The 21,843-nt window shown below is 37.1% G+C and overlaps 1 protein-coding gene across 1 annotated transcript in view; it reads left to right on the top strand.

Annotated features, from left to right (window-relative positions):
• Window positions 1–20,809, top strand: part of CCDC34 (coiled-coil domain containing 34) — a 42,861-nt gene extending 22,052 nt beyond the window's left edge. Inside the window, exons 7-9 of the transcript XR_014317503.1 lie at window positions 2,007–2,173; window positions 7,198–7,251; window positions 20,720–20,809. The gene's annotated coding sequence lies outside the window, so the exon portion shown is untranslated. The remainder of the gene's footprint in view (window positions 1–2,006; window positions 2,174–7,197; window positions 7,252–20,719) is intronic.
• Window positions 20,810–21,843: the final 1,034 nt, after the last annotated feature.

Genomic DNA, 21,843 nt, shown 5'->3' with positions numbered 1-21,843 from the left:
GAACATAGTCACGGCACCAAGCCTGTTGGAGTTTAAGAACCGTTTGGACTTTGCACTTCGTCACATGGTCTGAAATTTTGGGTAGACCTGTGTGGTGCCAGGAGTTGGACTCGATGATCCTTATGGGTCCCTTCCAACTCAGGATATTCTATGGTTCTATGGTTTGTGTTGATGCTATAGGTTTTTCTATATGTCACAAGGGTTGGAATGCTTTATCGTTTTTTAACCCCATCTTTCTGATGTATTTAGCTTTGTGTCAGAGGTGACAGGAGTTTATGTCAACAGCTGTCCAGAGTCAACATGTTCTATTGATGCATCAAGTCTTTTAATCCCTTCGTTGCTTTCATGCGTAAGCTCAGAACATCTGTGCACTAATTGCATTTTTTCAGACTACCTGAAAGAAACACCAAAAGCACCAAAAACTTACGTGTTTTTTACTTATAGCATCCACTTTGGAGAACTGGTTAGTAAAATTTAGCAGGGAAGTAAAAGATCAATTTAGAAAGGAAAAACATTGTTTGGGGTTTGCAAACCTTTCAGCCCATATATGATAGGGATAAGGATAGGGATAGGATATCCTATATCATTGAAGTCACTGTTGATGGTGTGTAATATAGAGGATGTCTTCTGCCTCCTGTGAGCAACCTTATATGAAACAGAAGAAATACGCTTTTAAATGTGGTCATTAGTAGAGATATTTATTTATGTGGTATAGATACATGGCATTGTACTTAGACTTAAAGGTCTGAAAACTACTACTCAACAAGGAGAGAATGAAGTATGGGGACTGATGAACCTACTACAGTTTCAGCCATTAAGTTGTTTTTACCCTTATCATTCCTTATCATTGAGAAAAAAAAAAAAAAAAAAAAAAAAAAGAACAACAAAACACCACCAAACTTCTTGTACTTAAGTATTAGCATTTTATCCTTATCTTTTTTAATAAACAGGAGTGCTTTTTTTTTTTTTTTTTTTTTTTTTTTTTTTTGGTCTTGTCTAGTTTTACTTGAGTGGTTAAGCATTCAGTAACTGTCACTGTCCTGGAAAAGGTTGCATGTACTTAAAAGCACGTGGTTCATGACATACCCGTGTTGATAACAGCATATCTAAATAGGCAATGAGAGCCTCTGTACTTCTAAAAAGTGTTTCTTACTGGGTCTCTGAACTTGGACTCTGCCTTAAGTCATCTGTATGACCAAGAAGAATAATCTGTTAGCGTGTAGCATAACTAAGTGATGCAATTCTGAGAGATGGCTTATCAAGGTGCAGGCAAGCTTCAAGCAGAGATGTGGCTTAGAGTGCAATTCTCCTTGCGTAGAACAAGCTGTTATTTACCATGAAGGAGATGGAGGTTTTCCTGCCAGCAGCCCTAGTTCTTAGTGACAGTAGTACAGAAATGGGATCTAAGTCTGACTCACTGCTAGTAAAACTCAGACTACGCTCAATAGACCTGTGTAACAGCTTCCATGTGAACCTCCATATTTTTAATACTATTTTGTGTATTTACACATGCATACACATGAATATATACACCAGTTTATCGCATACTGGGAGTGTGCAGGCTGATCTGATGCATTTCACTTCTACTGTCTTGTAAGATACTTACACTCAACAGTGTACTCACTGTGCTCAACAGTGTACTCAACAAGTACACTGTGCTCAACAGTGTACTTACTAACTTAACCTACTTATTCTAATATATAAGTGAATTAGAGATGCCTAATGCAGTTCTCATGAAAAGCAATAACAACTAACAAGGTCACTGCCATGACTTAATACAGTGTTCTCATAATGTTGTTTTTAGGTTATTTTGATGTTCTGAAGTATGTAAAGCGTTTGTTTCACTGCAAGTTACTTTTTTTCTTTTTTTAAAAAACAAAACAAAACAAAATATGTTTTACTGTTCATACACTACTCTGTGTATTTATTTGTTATTAATTTGACTATAAACAGGAGAAATTTGGAGTCCACTGTGTGGAGTGTCAAACTCTGTTTCTGTTTAATAGGAGTATATGGGCTTCACAGAAGAAGTCTGCACATTATCATCAAAACGTAGAACTCTGTGTCCACCTTCTGTTGTAAGGAGTCCATGATGAATTGGCTTTGAAACCAGTGGATTAGCATATTAGTTGTCAATCTCTCCTGCTGATGTTCCCATGTGGAGATACCTTATGTGAGTAAGAAGTTAGACAATTGTGTAAGCTACCAGACGCTCATCAGAATTTAGATGAAGGCACAGCATTTTACCATAATGTGAATGATGAATTTTGGCTTAACCTACATTGATTTTTTAGGACTCTGCTGTCATTGAAGAGGAGCCCTATGCTATTATGTTAATATTTTCTGGGATAGTTTTTCTGCAATAGCAGGTGGCCACCAGTAAGGTGCATATTTATGACTTTGAATTTATACAATGTAAATGCTCTAACAAATAAGCATTACAGTGTTTATTTTGAGGTAAAATGACCTATCACATAAAGATAGGTATTGACAGCATTTATATTAACAGAGTATGAAAGAATCCATGGCTCAATTCTTTTGTAACACATAGTTGACAAGATTTCTCTTGGCTTGAATAGTGACAAATGGCAACTTAACAGACGTTCCTACGCTGAAATAAATAGAGTGATCCTTTATGATTTCATGTCTGTACCCAGGCAGAAGGGCTAAATAAATCTTAAGTGCATATCTGGTTCAGGAATAGGGATATATCAGTAAATGTTGAAGTCTAGTAGATTTTTTTCAGATGCCCCAGCCAGAATAATTAGGCCGAGTACTCTCTGGAATTCTGATTTAGAGATTTTAGAACATAGTAATAAATGTTTAAAGCTATTTTTCCTTTTCTCTTCCAACCATAGATGGTATTGTTTTTCCTCCACCAAATTTTCTGTGGAAAGGTTTATCTTGTCTTCAGAATCAAAACGTTTTGTTTGGAGAGACAGCTTTAAGTGGACTTAAATAGGAAGTCTGAAATGAGGCCCTTGCTGTATCTTATCTATAGCATCATACATATAGTTCTGTCCTAACTAGTTTACAAATACGGTTAAGGCAAGATAGCTCATGAGTGTACATATTGGCTCTGATTCAATCAACACACTGTTTTTGCTGAGCAAAGAAGAGAAGAGATGTTTGGAATTTTTCCAACAGGATATCAACCACAAAATAAAAATTTCCTGGCATCATAGCCTAATTTAATATTATATGCTACGGAAAACTATAAGTTCATATTGTTGTGGCAGATAGTTAATTTACACCATTCTTTCTCAGATGTTAGAAAGATAAAATGTTAACGCTTTGTAAGGTTAAACAGCATTCAGTACTCTCAAGTTCTGTCCTGGATTTCTCTGCTCATGAAATTTCACAGTAGATCAAGTTGTGGAATCTAGAATTACTCCTTAGAAATAATCCAAGATCTTGCATCTTGATGCCTATGCTACTAAAATAATACACGACTGAAGCTCAGCTTATTTTCATCCCCTTGTTTTTGTGGGACTTCTGGTTCTAAGAATTCACAGACCATTTCCAAATCCTGGCTGCGGCATCCTTCTAGTATGCAGAACCTTTGCTCCTCTCTTTCTGTCAGTCATAAATAGACTGCCACGTTCAAGCTTACTGTGAAGGATTGCATCTCCTATGAGCCTGTGCTGTTCAAAATTTTACTGTGTAGTTTCTCCATAAAACAACACGACTTTCCAATAATTGTCAGTAGATCCACGCTGATATTTCAGAGATGGAAGTCTACAAGCAGTAAGTGGATCAAAAGAAATCAGAGAAGAAAACATGGTTGGTAAGAGGTCACTATTATTGTAGGCAGCACTGCATTCTTAGGAAATAGTCCTATTAATGTAACAATACAGCTTCACTGATGGAAGTTTTGTTTTGTTACCAATTCTGGTGTGGAGCCAAAGTTTCATCTGAACCAAATAATGCATCAGATTTGAATAATACCTTTGCCAGTGTAATGTTAAATTGTAAAAATAATTCCTTGACTTGCTGTCAGTAGTCCAGATGTCGTTTTCACTGTGAGATTTTTTGTGAGTAATTATGGAAGATTCCATCCGTTATTGTTGTGGTCAAAAGGTAAGTGTTCCAGCCTGCTGTCCTCTGGGAAACATGATGAACCAAGTTTCAACTCAGTAATGAAAAGGAAATCTGAGCACCCTGATCTAGTAAAGCTTATAAACACTCGATTAGCTTGTAATGTGCTAGAGAGATCATTGATAAAGCAGGGCTAAAGCTGTCATGCTTTCCTGGATTTGAGGCAAGGGGCTTAAGGCCTGTTCAGTTAGCATAGCCTCCATTTCGTATATAAAGTTATGCCCATGTTTTTACGCAAGTAATTCATTTTACAATGACCTATTAGACAGTCTTTTCTAACTGTAGTTAAGTACATAAAATTTTGCAAAAGAGGAGTTTTTCTTAGTATCTGGACTTAATTGTTTCCTTGGTCTAACTTACTGAAACAAGCAGGGATTCTAAATAATTCAAAGGTGAATTTGCATTTATGGAAAATTGGCAGGATGGGTGATTCAAAAATGGAGATACTTGTAGCTCTTGATGTCAAAATCTACTGAACTATGTGGTGGTTATCTTTGCTGGTGGGTTTGATTATGTTAATGATATTGTTACAAAGAATTCAGACTTTGATTTCTTTTACTGAAGTCACAAGTGCAGTGGTTTCAATATTGCTAGTACCAAACATGGTAAGTGGTTAACACAGACAAGAATATTTTAATAGGTGCTTTTGCGCACAGGTTCAGTGGAAGATGCATCTTTGCCTTTCCTGTGTTACTTAAACAATGCAGGGTTATGTGTTTTGGGATTAAGGCAACAAGTTGTAAATAAGTAAAGCAGCAATGTCAGAATGTTAAAAGCTGCTAGAATGTTTTCTCCATCGCTTCAGTCTGACTCACCTTTGCACTTTTCTGTCTGTACGGCTGCTGAGACACAATGTTCTTGGTATATTGTTGTACCTTAGCAAAGGCTTCCAACCCTCAGCGCTCCCTTAAAAGAAAACAGGAAGGAGATCTTAGTGTGGCATCCTTTCCTGTAAGTTTGTGGAACTAAGTTGCAGAGTTTTGAGTGGGCTGGTAGAGAAGGTACTTAGTTTTGGACTTGACTGTGAGATTTGGACTTAACCTGTGGGTTATATATGCAAGTTGGCAGGAGAATTGGCTGAGAGGAGATTTTGGCTGAGCAGGGTTGGTTTTATTTTCATAGCTGTTCCTGCTTTGCTTGACCTCTGCATTCAGTACTAATATTAGTATGGCACATTAACATGCTAAAAAAAAAAAAGAAAGAAAACAGAACTTCTATTATGCAGTGCCACCTTGTATGGTTGTGCAGATCTGAAATTCATGTCTTAGTTAAGAAGCTGGTCAGGGTATGAAGAAACCTCTTCAGTTTCCTCTTTATGTTGCCACGTGCATCCATCTTTAAATAAGTTACTGAAAACTATGTAGCATATTGATCAGTCCCCAGAAAGGAAGCAGGATGGCTGTGCTTCCTGAGTTCCAAGAGCCCTTCAAAGATAGCAACAGAAATCCGTGCTTCAGCCTTCACTAAGAAAATTGTGTTCAAGTTACAGATTTTGGGTCCCAGGAAACTCCTGTGTTGTGGTCTTTTATTTCCATTGTTCAGAAAGGATTTCTCTGAGTGTTAGGATGTCTGTTCCAGTTAAGCACAGCTCACAGCAGGTTGAGTTAGGCCATGACAAATGTGTAAAAGGACATGAAGTTCACAAGAACAGTTTCCATACTAGATGTAACTGCTAGGGATGCAGGAAACAAAGATGGAAGATGGATAGCAGCTGCAGCTACAGCTGTGAATGGGCAGAATATGGTGCCTATGTTGCGTTATTTGTTTCACATGGCATAGACATATGCTTAGTGTCTAACTGCAACACAGGAATTACCCTGCTTGTCCAGCATTGTTTCTGTAACACCCTACATATGGTTTGTCAGGGTTATATCAAAATTATTCCAAGCCAAGTGTGAATGACAACAGTTTAGATAAGGTCATCAGTAGAATCTAAACAGTGGGATATGTATTAAACTGAGGTGCCGAAGCTGCTGCATTGATCTAGGGTTGAACATGAAAGTATTTGGCTAGCACTTGTCTATAATGTTCCAGGCTATCACAGGTGACATATACTGTACAAAACTTCCTGGTTTTCTTGGGTGTACTTCAAATCTTAGCAATATTTCTTGCTCTCCTCAGGCCTGAAAATGGTAGGGTAAGTCTGTTTAACAGTACTAACATGCTTGGTGTAGTGGAAGTGAGCAATATAACCCTGACAAATTTAGCAAGGGAAGAATTCTCATACTGGTTTAATTTCCTAGTAATGCAAAAGATACAGGAACCAGAGTCTGGAGAAAGTCTAGGATCCAGGTGCCTCTGATTTCCCTCCCCACTCTTCCTCTCTTTTCCTTGTTTTTCTTTAGGCTGAAGTTGTTATTGAACTACTAATCAAAGCCATGCTTAAACACTGACCACGATCTCTTGTTTCCTTATTGGTTAAGTTGAATGGCTTTGAAAATTGGTAAGGTTTTATGTGATCTCCTGAATGCAGTGGATGTGCTGGTAGTGTTTCAAGAGATTCCAAAACAAACAAATCATTTAAAAAAATACTTTCCTACTTTTTTTTGTTTTGTTATTTCAGGTGGCCTGGGTGTGTTGATCATAGAATTGTTAGGGTTCTTCTAAGGCTGCTTCAGAGGTATAAGGTTTCAGGATTGAACCGTTTAGATGGGAGTAAGGTGACTAAACTTCAACATTATGCCTTTTAAAACTCTTGAAAAGTGGACTTATACCTTTAAACTCACCCATAAACCTCTGATACTTTTAAAGCATAATCTCATATAATGGTTATTTGATCTAGTCAGTTAAAATATTGATCTATTTCATGTCTAGTTCTATATATGAAAGATGATTTATTATTAATTTACTTTCCTTACTAATAAATTTACAGTATTTGATCTCCCTCAGGCCTTGCTGTCAAAATCTGTATTTTTCATTTTTAGTTTTTATAAGATAACTTACAAGTAGTAATGATTCTAGAGCCACTGGCCTAGAAGATAAGATATAGGAGATTCAAGTCTTTGATCCACGAACTTCCACTTATATATGCAAACCAAAATACTTCCAACAGAAGGAATTAAATGTCTCCAGGTAATCTATTCTCATTTGCTCCACTAGGTCACTCACCTGAATATATGGGAAAGAAAGGAACAGAAATCACTGATACCCATGGTAAGTGTTGACTATTGGAAAATGATGTGCTTTGATTTTTTTTTTCAGAAGTTTTGTGAAAAATCTTTTAATTATCTTATATTCTGTTTATAGTAACTGACACAAACTGTTTTATGTCGCAAGTTTGATTTTGAGCAAACAATATTTTAGGCTTTTTACCTTGGTAAGGACAGTTTCAGTTTGGGTTTGGATACAGTTTGAATGATACCTTGGGGAGAGGGAAAGTGTAGTTCCTTAACTGATGCTAAAAGCCTAATTATTCTTACAATTCTGTTCTTTAGCATCTACGTTACAGTTAAGGTTTTGCTGCATGCAGTTGTTTGGCAGAGTAGATATGCACGGATGGCGACTCATGGTTGTGCACTGCAAATTTTATTTCCCATTGTGATCAACCAAGAGACTAGCTGGGAAGAGAAATAGATTTACTTAGCATTTTGACTTTATTTGTAATACAGGTATCGCAGTAGTGTGCTACTTTTTCCTTTTAATTTTGTGTATATTCAATGGTAAGTTATATCCAAGTCCTATATAAAGGATTTGCAGTCTAGACTTTCTAGACAAAATCACTGGTAAATAAAAGACATGCCTCACAAGTTGATGATATGATCTACAAAGCGTATCCAGGGGTTTGTTTTCCTCTTTCTTCTAATGCTATGAAGCATTTGTTCTGTTTTATCTTGGGACTTGTTTTAAGAGTAGAAACATGTATGAAATTATATTTTTATTTGCATACGGATTTCAAATGCACTTCTTCGGAGTCTTATTATATATAATATGTGTATTTTTATATCTATGAAAAACATTTGGCTAAGTTTTAGTGTCACTTCAGTTTCTTAACTCAAAAGGGAAGCAAAATGAATAATCATAAGCTTTTGAATCATGATCTCAAAAAATAATTCTTGTCTACCTCGGTATAGCTTGTGGAGTTCCAAAGAATACTCTGTAATTAACGCTGAGACAGTATAGTGGGTAAAGAATGCTGTCTTGAGATGAAATCAAAGAACTTGATTTAAACCTCCTGAGTTATATATCTAACTGCCTCCGACTCTTTGTTAGATCTAGGACAAGCTAAGTAAGTTCTCTTGGCCAATGTTAGAGCATGTCTGAGAGCTAGTAGCTTTCATAAATAAGCACTTTTGATTGCCATGTAAAAACACACATGAAACAGGGCGTAGCAGGCTCAGTTACACTGAATAGCTGAGTGATAAGGGAGGACTGCCATTGTCTGGCTTTTTTTTGTAATGGCTAGCATAGACAGTATTGCCTTTACTGCACTGATGATCCACTGCTATGAGAGGCAGTGTCTCACACACATGCAATTAAATATTATCTGGAACCAAGATCACTATGTTTTCCACCACTTTGTTTTAATTTTGTTTCTATCTCTGCTGCCACGTTGTTGTTCTTGATTATGAGTTTGAAAGGCATGCCCTGCCAGGCAGCTAAAAAAGCTAAAAAATATAAGAAAAGATTACTGTAGAGCATAAACCAAACACAAACAATGTTTGGAACTAACATTGCACACCAAAAAGTTCTTGCCAAAAAAAAAAAAAAAGTTTTGGCAATAGAGGAAACAATAACCAATTGTAAATCCAATACTGCTCTCATACATGTACAGAGCAGTTGTTGCTTTGTAAACATCTTCCTCTCTTAGCAGTTAAAAAACAGGTTAACTTTTCTACACTCTAAGTCCACCCCAAGTCCCCTTGGTAGTTTTTTAGGGGAAGAAAAAACAAAAACCACAAGGCAAAAAAGAAACAACCATTCAGCCAATCCCATATGAAAGCTTGACTCACTGCAGCCTGAGGCATAGTGCAGAATCCAGCTTTTTGGAAAGACAAGTTCTTCCAGTTGCTGGAGAAGGGAGTGGAGGGATGAGAGCCTGTGTCATGGATTTCATATGCAACATGATTTGCAATGTGAAGAATTGGTCACTGTATACTTTCAAGACTGGTTTTAAGTGTTTCTTTTTTTTTCTTAAGTGAACAACTTTTGATGTGCCCGAAAGAAGGTGGATTTTGAGAAACTGCTGATCTGTTTAAATCAAAATCTTTCCTCAAATTTGTCTCAAATAATTTGAGGTAAAGGAAAAACAAAAGTCAAGTGCCATGGGTTTCATCTCACCTAACTTTAGACACTTACCTTATAAACTATTCCCACTATGTTCCTTTATATCAATGAGCATAATTTGGCATGCTCAGGGTGCAGTTACATATCTTTTAGAAAGACAATTTGCACGCTAGAATTTCTTGCTTTTTTCCATTGTATATACTGACTGTTTGTGATGACGATATCTAGAGTGCAGGTCTCTGTTAGGTTGGGTTTGCCATATGCTATTTGTGTTCACAATTTCTGCAGCATTTGCTGTGTCTTGATATAAACTGGATCTACCATTATTGTTACTATCACAACATTATTTTGAGACTTATTTTGGATATTTTTTAATTGTAATCCTAGTTTGAATGATAATTTCACTTTCATTAAAGAACACCTCCAAGTACTATGAAAACAGAGGAATCTTAGTGCTGTGATTTGTAAGCTAATGTTCCGTTAACTTACTTGCATGATTGACTCATGCTTTTTGCACTTCTTGGGTGCACAACCATGCTGGTCAATCCAAATTAAAGTTCTGTTTGCTTGGCTTCCAGTTCCTCCCAAATATCAGGTGAGAACAGTCGTTACAAAGATGAGGTAGTTAGCTGACGATATGCCTAGATACTCAGTATACCATTTAGTAACGATATTGAAAATTGTGATGTGTGGAAAAAAAGCTAAGAGGTTCTATCAAGCCTGATTAACCTACATTTTAACAAATTTTATTTGACAGGAGCAATAAAATATCCAGTATATAATGTCTTTATGATCACTGGGAATGTAATTCACAAGTTTGCCTCGCTACCCATTTCCTAGTGCTTTCCCGCAGCTGTGTGAACACTACATTTGAGGTGAAATGAAACCCTTAAAATTACAACCATGCTGCATTTAGTGAAATGATGAGAAATTTCTGTGAAACACTGATTTAGTACTCTGTGGCCAGATTGTGATACAAGATAAATGCCAAAAGTAATTTGATATCTAGCCATAACTGATGGTGGAATCATAATCAGTTGTGAAAAAGGAACTCTCATAGATAACTTCCTCACAACATCACAAAAAGCAAAGTTTGTGTACCAAAAAATCTGAAAATACTGGGTCAAGCCACAGCAATTAAAAGTCCTTGTCCTGTGTGCTAAAGGATACTGGTTCCCCCATTTTAGTAGGCCAGCAACATCTGACCCAGCAAAAAGGATAGCCAGTAGGTAGTACAAGACCTATCTATTTCCATTGCAGCAGACCACTGCGTAATATGTATGTGTAAAGACTGGGGGGTCTGATTTCAAGGAGTTGTGACAAAAAGAAGTTCCCGTTAAGTCTTTTCTGCCCTACTAACATAGCCAGTCTCAAATATAACAGGAATGGTAGTAGTGTGGTTGGAATTTTTTTTTTCAAGTCCTTGAGGGAAAAAAATCTAAAAAAATCCTGTGATACTGCTGCTTTTTTCAAGATTTTTTTTTTCTCTCTGAGAGATACAGAGAGATTCAAATATAGATGCAGTGTCTATCCAGCATGTGCTATTTATTGATCATAAAAGTGGATAGGAATTTGCTTATATTTAATAATAATAATTATTATGTAAAGAGAACATGACCTAACGTCCAGTTTCAAGGGACCTGAAAGTTTCTCATCATTATCAACTCTTGCAAATTGTAGTGAACCTGTTGCAATATATTGATTTTTAAACCCCTGCTTTTGATTATGGTTGTTAAAAATTGGTTGTATACGTGGTTGTATGAAGATTTTAACTTAAATTTGAAAGAGTACATTTCTTTTTTCTTGAATATGGTTCATGTGTAATCTTGCAACTAAGAGACTGAAATGAAAATGCATTATCCATCATTAAAATGACCGCTGCAACACCACCATTGAACAGTTCACCTTGGCAGGATAGGTCTCTCAGTATTACATCTTTTTCAAGTACTTCTCTACACATGGTTCCTGGCAGAATGTCAGGGGTTCTGTTCTCTGAACTGATTTGCTTGCTCATCATTTTAAGAGCCCCAAGAAGCAGTTCTGATGTATTTGAGGCTGATGAATGTAGATTGTTTGAACTGTATTTGGTAGGCCCATAAGGCTAATAGTTAGATGAATCTCTTCATTGATTGAGGAACAAAGTTATGGCAGGTTTTGTTATACTTATTGATGATAATCCAGTCGAGGACAACTTGTGTTTCCTTTGAAAAGAAAGGAGGCTTCAAGTCTTGTGTGATATGCTTCATCACAATTTCTGAATTTTAAGTAAACGTGGTCTGTAGTGATAAATATTCCAGGTATTGCTTTAATGTTTAGAACTAAATGCCAGACTTGCACTATCAACAAAAACACTAAACATTATTACTCTGAGTTTAAAAGACTTTAAGTGTCAGCCAGAGACAGAGATCAAGGGATTTGTCAAAGCCATTTTAGGGAAAGTGGGAAAAGTCAGTTGCAAAAATACCAGCTGAGATAGGCCTTTCCTAGTGGAACTGCAGTTTTTCCATTCGTTACTGAGAGTGGAATTCAGAATTTGAATGCACTTGGGTGTCAGAGATCTTACATGGGTGTATTTTGAATAGAGTATCTTTGCATTCATGTTTTCTTTTCCTGGGAAATGCAGGAAGTGTAAGGTGTACTGTGAAAAAATCGTGTAGTAATCAAACTCCCCTACCAATGAGCCCATGCACTTCTTATATCCAAAAAGTTAAAAAAATTACTGTTTTATTTATATAATGCAAAGTTGTTTTACTTGCAATATATGCTTCACTCGTTAGAAGTTTTGGTACTCTCTAAGCTTCCACATATGGTTTGATTCTTAATAAACTGTGTCTTCAAAAAGAACCTAAGGCATTACTTATTGGATTCTTGAATTTGTCAGAGCTGTATTTGTTTGCACAGAAATGCTCCTACACATTTTAGAATCTTTTTCTGGATTTTAGTAACTAGAGTGTAATTTCTATATTGCCTGCTATGTGGTAAGAAAATGATTGCACAATATGACATAACTAATTTTGCTTTTTAAGAAGGAATGGTTACTTTTTGAATCTGAAAACAGTTCTATCAAACCGAACAATCCTCATATCCATGAGAGGTTTGCAACATTTGTCCAGTTTTTAAGCCACATGAAAATCAATATTACTGTTCCCATGAAAAGGGAACAGTAATATTCCATAGAAAAACAGTTTTTTCTATGGAACCTTTCAGCTTGATTTAAATAATAAAAAGATTGCAAGCAAATAATTCAAAGAAAGTATGATTTAATCAGTGCAGTAGGCAAATGGCAAGGAGTTCACCTCTAAAGCAATTTTCAATATATTCTGTTTAGATGGAAGTGTTGATAGAAATGAGTGGGACTTTTCTTTCATCTTGTTGAATTCTAGGTCCTAATGAATCTCTAGATTCTCTTCCGTTGTTGGAAGCTTATCCTCAATTGCTTTGAAGAACAAATATTTCATCGTCAGGACGCAGCACATTGCATGCCTTGCAGGCATTCTCTTGTGTAGTTGACTTCTTAACCCCCAATCATTTTCTTTATCTCTAACTTCTTCTCCTCTGAGTTAGTCGTGGTATCACAAGTAGGTTACAGGAAGGTGAGGGGATACAAAGACTTAACTTCTAGACCAATATAAGGGAGGGGGACAGCAATAATGTACAGTTGAACATGAGATACAAACTAGTTTGTTGTGGTCTTAACTACCTGCATAACTAATACAGTCGTGGATTTCATTTTCATTTATTCAGAAAGGTAGTTCGCTTCTCAGAGACGTTACATGCAAGGTTTTGTGTCAGTTTATGTGCTTTCAACAAAACCTTTTCCAAATTTCTTCAGATTAAGGAAGCAGTTCAACATTGCATGAGTTTCCTTTCATTGCTTGCATAAATCTCAGTCTGAGTATTTTAGTGTTATACTAAAAAGCAGACGAAGAGGTGTTATTTGATTGTAAGATGCTTGATTATCGCAAAAAGAGTGAACTTACGGAAAACAAGTGTTTCACATTGCCGTTCTTTATACTGCTGAATATTTGTGACTGGCTAAAGTATTTACAAAACAGCGAGTCTTTTCATTTTTAAGAGGTTCCAAAAATTAAAAACAGCTGAGGGTAGTTCAATATCTGGCAGGGGAGCTGGCTGGATCTGCCAAAGAGTATCTCACATATATGGTATACATGTGAAATATACGAACTTGTTATTGTGTGTATTAGATCTATGTGATGAAGATAAAATATCAAATTCCATGTCTAAATTTTTACATTTGCTATCAGATTACAGATATTCCGGCTCCAGCTTGTCAAACCTCAACGATGTAAACACAGGCTTTATATGTTCATCCTGTTTTTAAAGATGTAAATCCTCATTTCACAATGGCATCACTTGGAAGGATACTCACTGGCTCTCACAATGAACATCAGACAGTGGAGTTAGGTGTTGAACCTCTGGCACATGGAGGTAATGGAGGACAGGAGACTGTTACTCCACTCAGCATTTTAGGGTTAGCCAACACTCCGCAGCATTTTCTGCTAGTGTAGCTATACACTGTAGCTTCCCAGAAGAGCTCCACAGTTGTGAAGCTCGAGACAAGAAACCCCAGGTTAATGGAAGCTTTGGAAAATATTTTCAGTTTTTTGTTGTTGATTTTGTTGTTCATGGGACACTTATATAGTCAAAATTATTATGAAGTGTCAGTATTGGTTGTTGCCCTCTAGCACTCGTGAAAGTATCAGATGAATTGAGAAAAAAGTTTGAAAACTATCCTGCTTTCTGTGACTGAAGAAAGACAGATGTATCAGACAGGAAACTAAGATTATTTTTAAAAGAGGGCACAGTATATAAAAGGTCTGAGATACTTCACTGAAATCAGAAATCAAAACTTTTCAAATCTTGCGTAGATAACATTTCAAAGTTCTGCAGTAAGACCTCTGCTTGTGCTACTTTGAATGAAGCTATAAATTAAGGCCTAATGTTAAGAATTAAAATTGTTATGAATTAAGTAGGGTTTCTGTACGTTGTTATGTTTTGTACCTCATTAGGATTCAAATAGGAGCAAATGATACAACACAAGGGAGCTACCTAATTTCTGAGGATTAGGATGTTAGTATCAGCTCAGTTTCCTCTTCCTGTTTGTACAAGTGTTTGAGAATAGCTCAGTGGTTTGGCGCAATGGGAGAGGAGGCAGATGAAGGGATGTTTTTCTGAAGATCAGGATCATCCTCCATGTCATAGGACTGGGCAGATGTCAGAGCTGAAGGATTTCTGTCTTGATCATATTAAATATTTGGACTTTTCATCATAATTACTGACTTTAGAAGAAAGACATTGCAGCCTTTAACTGTTCCTTTTTTTTGTTTGTTTTTTCCTCCCTGCAAAGTCATGTCTCTATTTGTGGTGTTACCCTGAAGGTGTTATGAATGCTGTCAGCAGATGATACAGTACAAGATCACGGTGGAAAAATATGTTGGTACTATCTGTCCTTGTCCAGAGTCAGCCTCCTTAAGCCCTAGGCCTTCTTGTCAGAGCCCCGATTAGCTCTGGGTATTCATCTTCTCTTATAGGCTGTAACCAACAGAGAAGAAAGAAATTATTGTTCTTGTCTGAAGATATCAAAACCCTAAAAAAGGGCCTAAGTATCCCTGTTAATGATTAGAAGCATCCAATTTACTGAGTTCCATGGATTTTAAATAAGGTTTAAAAAGTTCATTTTAATGAAGGTTTAACTCTAAGGTGATCTTGTTCTTTGACGACTATAGGAAGTGGTCGTTTATACTTTTTACCCCGTCTCTAGCAGTTCAGTTTGTAAGGTCTCGATGCTTGTCTCTGGCCAGACGAAAGGTTGGTTTCTGTCCAGCAATACTTCAGTCCAGCAGGACTTCACCTGAAGGAAGTAGTACAGCTAAGCATGATCCTGTGCCAAAATCAACTGTTGTAACAGTTCATCCTTTGGCCATGCTACCCTATCTGTTTGCGTATGATGAATGATTCTATTTCTATTCTTCAGTTCTTCGTGCATTAAGAAACATTTTACTGCTCTTTTTTCCCTCTGTGGTCTGGCTGCCACATCTCACCAGTTCAGATAACTGAGCTTCTCATTTTCATTCAGCTGCCTATGAATTAGAGCATGGCAATTTGCATAGTTTGACTATCTTTTACATATTGACTCGCCCACCTCTGCCAGGATTTTTGGTAGCTTCTGTTGCAAGAGATCTGTAGGCATGGTTTTGCAGATATTTGTGTACTCAAGACCTAGAAGGAAGGGTAGTTAAAACTATCTTATAGGGTTCTTTAGCACTCTTCTCTTTATTTGTTTGAAAGTTTGTTAATGAAGAAAAAATATGCATAAAAAGAAAGTCTTATCTGTGTTCCTGTGAGCAGAAGCAGGACTTTCAACTAGAGTGGGATCAGGATTTCGTTGTATGTGTGTAATGTAAGGGCTGTGGGTAGCACCAGTTTACGTTTCTGACTGGATGGCTGTCTGGAAGGCCATGAATGCTACAAGTTTTTCCAGCAGGGAAAGCATGGCTGTGGACTGAGGAGCCTCTATACTGATCCTGTTCATCTACAGAGAAAGTAGGATAAACATTTTCCCTGAAAACAGGATATAAGAATAATTAGAAGAAGTTTCCTTGCTTTCAGCTGGAAGCCTCATTTAGCTAGCACCAGACCCTGCAACTTTTTCAAAGTTTTTTCCCTTTTATTTACACTGCCAAGGCTTCAGCAACTGTCTAGATGTAGTCATTGATGCATTTGTCCTTTTTCTCCTCACTTTTTCTTTTTCCTGCTGTCAAAGTTGCACATCTTCTGTTTCAGAACATTACCCAGGAAACATTTGTTTGTTCCTGAGCAAGCCTGTATATGCTTTCTTTGTGTGTCAGTGACGTGTCTGTGGTTTGGTTTTGAGTTTCTGGCCGTCTTGCACATTGAAGCTGGATAGAGGGTAGATTTCCCACTCATAGTTTGTAGGGATATTTAACTCATAATAACACCATTTACTCAACATCTTGACTGATTATATGTGTAAACTGGATAGGAGCGGCCATTATACTGACACTGTCATAGTTTTGTTGTTTGAAGTTAGTGTTCACTGAAGTATTATTGGTTCTTTATCTTAGCCAAGGTTACTGTTCCTTGTCAGAAAGTATCCTGATGGCACTACGGTCTGAACACTTCAGATACATACAAAGGGCTCAGTTATCTTTCTCAGCAGCAACACAATCTGCATTTTAGATGACTGGGATCACACACACACAGGTTCTGTGGGACTGATCCAAGTGTAATTGATAGATGTATCACTGGAGTTAAGGGCCGGTTGCATGTCTGAACAGGCTGGTAACATCCTCATAAGAAAATTGTTGTTGCAGTTGTATGCCTATAAACTTATATTCGAAGTTTTAGAAATGCTAGATTCAGGCCCCCTGAATAACCCTGTATTTAGAGCAGAAGATGTGGTAGAGCACCTGCCTTTTTTGAGGTGGAAACATGATAGAAAAAGAGGGAATGTCCGCAGTTATTGAAACTGCCTGCTGAACTGTTTTTGACCATATAAGCTAATAAAGTTCAACTGTGACCTTGTTTAAGCTTATTCCAAAAGTGAAGTCATTTCTGGCATCTAAAGCAAGTCCTTGAAGCTTTAAAATCATGGCTCTATAAACTGTGTTCCTCTGCATTACAAATAAACTATTAGTATGCACCATTTAAGACGTGAATATGGGCTGTTTTGCTTCAACCCATATGCACAGTTCAGAAGGTCAGGCATTACCACAGTATCTCTCCTGTTATTTTAGGGCTCTCATGTGTTATGGTTGGCCCTGATCACATGGCATTTGGTTTCAGTTATTTTTCCATGGGTTTGGCTTTTAAGAATAGACACATTTCAAGAAAAATCCAACAAGTTGTAAAGTTCACAAAGACTGAGGACTGTGATCACTTTTAGACTTCAGCAGCTGAAAGAAGATAAGCATCTTATTTTAAGGACTGTGACTTTTTAACCTAAATAGAGCAAGTCTATTGGTAATGGAGAAAGCAAAATTTGTTAAGGGTTATGCGATGGGGAGAGGCAAAAAGAAAATAGAAGCAGTTAGTATTGTAATAGCTGTGAATTTCTTTCTATTTCACACCGATTATTGCTAATTTCTCTAATTTTAGAGGCAAATGGATGCAAAAGTGGAGAAACAGTGCTCTTTGTTGCAGTTGAATAATTAGTTTGATAAGTAATGCAAGGAGGCAAAAAGGGATTCCCTTCTGGTCAAAATGTTGACCCTTTGATCTCCAGCTGTGGCTCATCATTTAAACTGGTGTTTTTCTTGTTGCTGTGGTTTTTACTGTAAGATGTTGTTTTTAACCTCTGTGTAAAGACCCATACAGCAAATGTGGGCACCCTTTGTTTAAAGAGTGCCTGGGGGGTAGAGTCAAAATTCCAAGGGCTACGTTTCAAAATGTACATGGCTGTTGAAATGATCAAATTCTAGTAGTATTAAAAGGAGTGTGTCTCTCCTCTGTTGTCTCAATACTGAAAACTTGCCTCAGGACTTACAGACTCACCATCTAAATGGTGTGGTAAGATTTTCAAAACCAGGAGCTGCTTAATACTTTAGAAAATGTTTCCTCAGATTCATTCCTAAGAATGCTTCTGAATGTTGAATGAAATAAATCAATGCCAGCATGAAAGAAGGGCATTTTGCGTATCTGTGGATTGGTAGAGACTAGCTGCTTGTGTAGAAATGCAAGAAGGCAAGGGAGACCTGAAGGAATGTGTATTTAGGTCTTTTCGATCATAAAGAAGAGTATTATATACACGTAAATCCAGAGAACATATAACTTTATAAGGAACTTGTGGATGTGGAATTCTAAAAGACTAGTGAATGTGGCAGGGTTTATTTCATCTTTTCAGGTTCTGCAAACAATCCGCTGTCAATGGAAATGTGAGGCAGTAGCCCTAACAGGAGATCAATAAAATGCCAGAAAACCTTGATAGGAGCTACAGATTAAGACGATACTTCTCAGCCCTGCTATCTTGGACACGTTTACCCTTTTACTTGTATCATTGTAGAGAGAATAAACTACAAAGGCATTTGTAAATCATATAGATCCTTAGAAGTTTCCTGGTATTAATTGTCAAATCAGCATAAGGTACATATGTGCAAATACCCATTTACAGTATGCTATCACAGTATAAAAAAATATTTAAGTAAATCATTTCAAGTATAGACAGTGTCTCATCACTACGTGTGCAAGTTCCTGTAATCTGGAAGATGTTGCTCGATTTTAAGCCATTTCTGAGTGAAAATGAACTTCTGATGTTTATCATGTGCATTACAAGTTTTTCTCCGTCTTCTGCTGATACTCTTTAATGTTGTGAAACAGGCTCTTGAGCAGTCTGAAGTGCGTTTTGAATGAAAAATGTTGTCCCAAGGCACTGTTTTATTATGCATGTCCAAGGAGCATGACAAGAGACCTCCATAATCTCTCAGTTCTACTCACAGCTCACTGGACTTGTGTCATCAGCAGAAGAAATTATTCAGTGAAAAGCACAATTGTGTCAGACAGTTTAGTAGGCTAACAGGACCTCATATGCTATGGCATTGAAGGAGAACTTCCATAAACTAAACGCACCACAACTTAATGAACTGTGGCTGTACTGTTTAAATAATGCCGGCTAATTCTACAGTGAAGTGAGAATTAAGACCGGGAACATAAGTATTTCTTTCCCTCTAAGGAAAGTAAAGTAAAAACCAAGACTCCAAAAAGAAACTAGAATGTATTTTTTTTAATTATTTTTTATTTCTGAATAGTGTTGGCTAGTTCAACAAGGGCTCAGTTGACTAATTTAACCGAGGCCCCATTAAAATGGATTTTACTCTGGGTCACCTAGAGTTTAAGAAGTTCAGGAAGAGAGCAGAAGAAATATTTTTGTGTGCTTTCAACAGGCCTCTGCAGGGCCTCAGCAGTGAGGGAGCTATTGTTTGTGAAGGACCAGATCTGTTGGACAGAACCCGTTAACCTGGGAGGGGAGAGGGGAACGTTGTAGTTAATGGCAGGAAATCTATTATTTATTATCAGTCAAAACTAAAAAGCATGTGTAAGTCTTCAGAGGGAACAAGGATGTAAATGTAGCATCACATTGATGAAAAAGTATCTATCCCCTGCTTCTTTCCTGCTTAAAGTATGAAAATATTGAGATCGTCTCTTTCTCTTTTTTTTTTTTTTTTTTTCCTGCTGTATTTTGCTAACCAGCATGGCTTCCTGGCTTGCAAATAATTTTTCCTCGTGGTTCTTTTTCACCTTAATAAATCCCCACCAAACTTTGAACAAAAAAAAAGACAAAAGGGGAAAAGAAATACCACAGCCTTCAAGTTCTGGAAAAATGTCTATATGTATAGATTAACCTGAAGGGAACTTTTATTTATTTAGTGCATATTTGTAGCTGATTTTGTGACTATTGGTCTCCATAATGAAACATGAGTAGTAAAAGCTACTAGTAGTCATAGAAGAAGTTAAGAGTTTTAGACTTTGTTCATGACCAAGAACTACTTAGGCTCAGACTTTGTCCCTTTTTCAATATGGTTGAGGTGCATTTTGTCTGGAGCTTTTACCTAAGCCTTGGTAAGGTAGCGAGCATCCAGGATGAAATAAATAAATAAATCTGTCACAAGTGCAGAGGACCAGCTCTTGCAAAGTGGTAAGGTAAATCTTGGAAAATCTGGAATTTGAATAACTAAGAGATATTCTCAGCTGTGGTCTCCTTCAAGATGGTGGTGCTAAATATTGCTATAGTGACAGAATGGTTGAAATACTTGAATGCTAGTGATTTTAAAGGTCAGTTTTGCCATAGGTATTGAATATCCATCTAAACATTCAGGTTTTGTAGTATTTAAGATTGTAGCTCTTTTAAGATTTAGCATGAGCTGAAGTGTTCCACAGACACAATCATCTTCTGATGTGTCCCAGAAGTGGGAAGAGAATTTTCGCTTTGTACAGGAGAGAAAACATTATGGCTAGATATAATTGGCCAGATTACCAATTAGGTCTAAGCTTCTGGAGTCTTGGAATTTGTTTAGGCCTGTTATGGTGTGGAGCATGGAAATACCACCAGAGGATGGTCCCTGCCACTCCAGGCCTGAACAGAGCCCTCTGTACTAGAAATAGAGTTATGGGAATTCTTTCATCTTTTATGTACCACTGACTACTGCTGGGCAGAAGTCTTCTGACTAAATGAGTCTCTTTGCTGAACTGGAATCGCTGCCAAGAAAGATTGAGCTAGCTGAATCTCCTGTTTAGAGTTTTTGGGGGTTTAAAATAATAATAATAAAAAAAGCCCTTTGATATTCCCATCCTGATGTTTTATCTCTCTCTCTCCTCTCTCTTTTTTTTTTTTTTTTTTTTTTTTTATCCTTCCCAAATTCAGTGCTGAAATGCAGCTTTCAATCACGGGAAGGAGGTCCAAAATCTGAAGGAAAATACTTCAAAAGTGTGGAAAGCAAAACTGTTCTCTCAAGCCCATCTGCTGGATATGATTAGTCTGTGGACATTTTTCCCTCCAAATTTTCAGCTCCTTATGTGGTAAGGAAAAATGTTTGAGTTCTTAAATGCTGACAGGTTAGGAAAACTGTTTCCTTTGCTGCAGCCCCTATAACTGTGCAGCCCTTGTTTGTGGACTGATAGCACTGGGCCAGCAGCCAGGACCGACACGATTCAGTGGGGCTCTGGCTGGCAGCAGTGCTAACAAAGGAGCTGGTCTGAGATGCTTTTGTTTTACTGTCATCAATGTCTTATTGTTTGCTAGAATAATTGCCCAGTTAATCCTAACTGGTAGGATAATTATATAAAGCTCATGCCCAGTGTAAACAGGAGGCAATATTCTTTCTCTATCTTTGCCTGGCATTAAGTTCCCTCAGCTTCTAGCAGCCTCTCAGGATTGGCCCTTAATTGTTTACTGCCAGGCAATATAGGTTGACAAATTAACATCAGGGACATGGGATCAAATCCTAATCTCCTTTATTATTCAGGTGAGGTTCCAGATTTTTTAGGGCCTACTTTTACTAGATCTAAGGATTAGACTTAATTAGATTGTGTCCTATATTTATAGCCACCCAGCTGGTATTTTTGACTTTGAAACATGTAGTTCCAGAAGTTCATGTTTTAACAGGCTTTTTCTCAGCTCTAATAGCAGTTCTGGTACTTTTCTTTTATATTTGCAATAAAGAGGACAATTACTGAGTAGTAATACAGCCTGTTCTATAAAACTCTGATTATTACTATGGCAAATGTTTTGAACAGTTACAAACTTTACTGGACTTAATACCGATTTTATGCCAATCAGCTAACTCATTATAATTATGAGGACAGTTATAAAATCAGTGTTTTGTAGTAATGTAAAAATCTTGTTTAGTTTTTCTCCCATTTTAACCCCTGAAATTTAACAACAGGTTTTGCTTTGCCTTCTCACGTTGAGTATTGGTGCCTTATTGCATGAGTAAATGGTAAATCACTCTCTGAATAGTAACATTTCACTACTGGGCTCTCCAACCT

Source organism: Aythya marila (genome assembly GCF_965140915.1).
Source record: "Aythya marila genome assembly, chromosome: 5".
In the NCBI taxonomy this organism is placed as follows: Eukaryota; Metazoa; Chordata; class Aves; order Anseriformes; family Anatidae; genus Aythya; species Aythya marila.
Note: the sequence above shows the minus strand (reverse complement) of the source record. Positions and strands in the feature narration are given on the sequence as shown.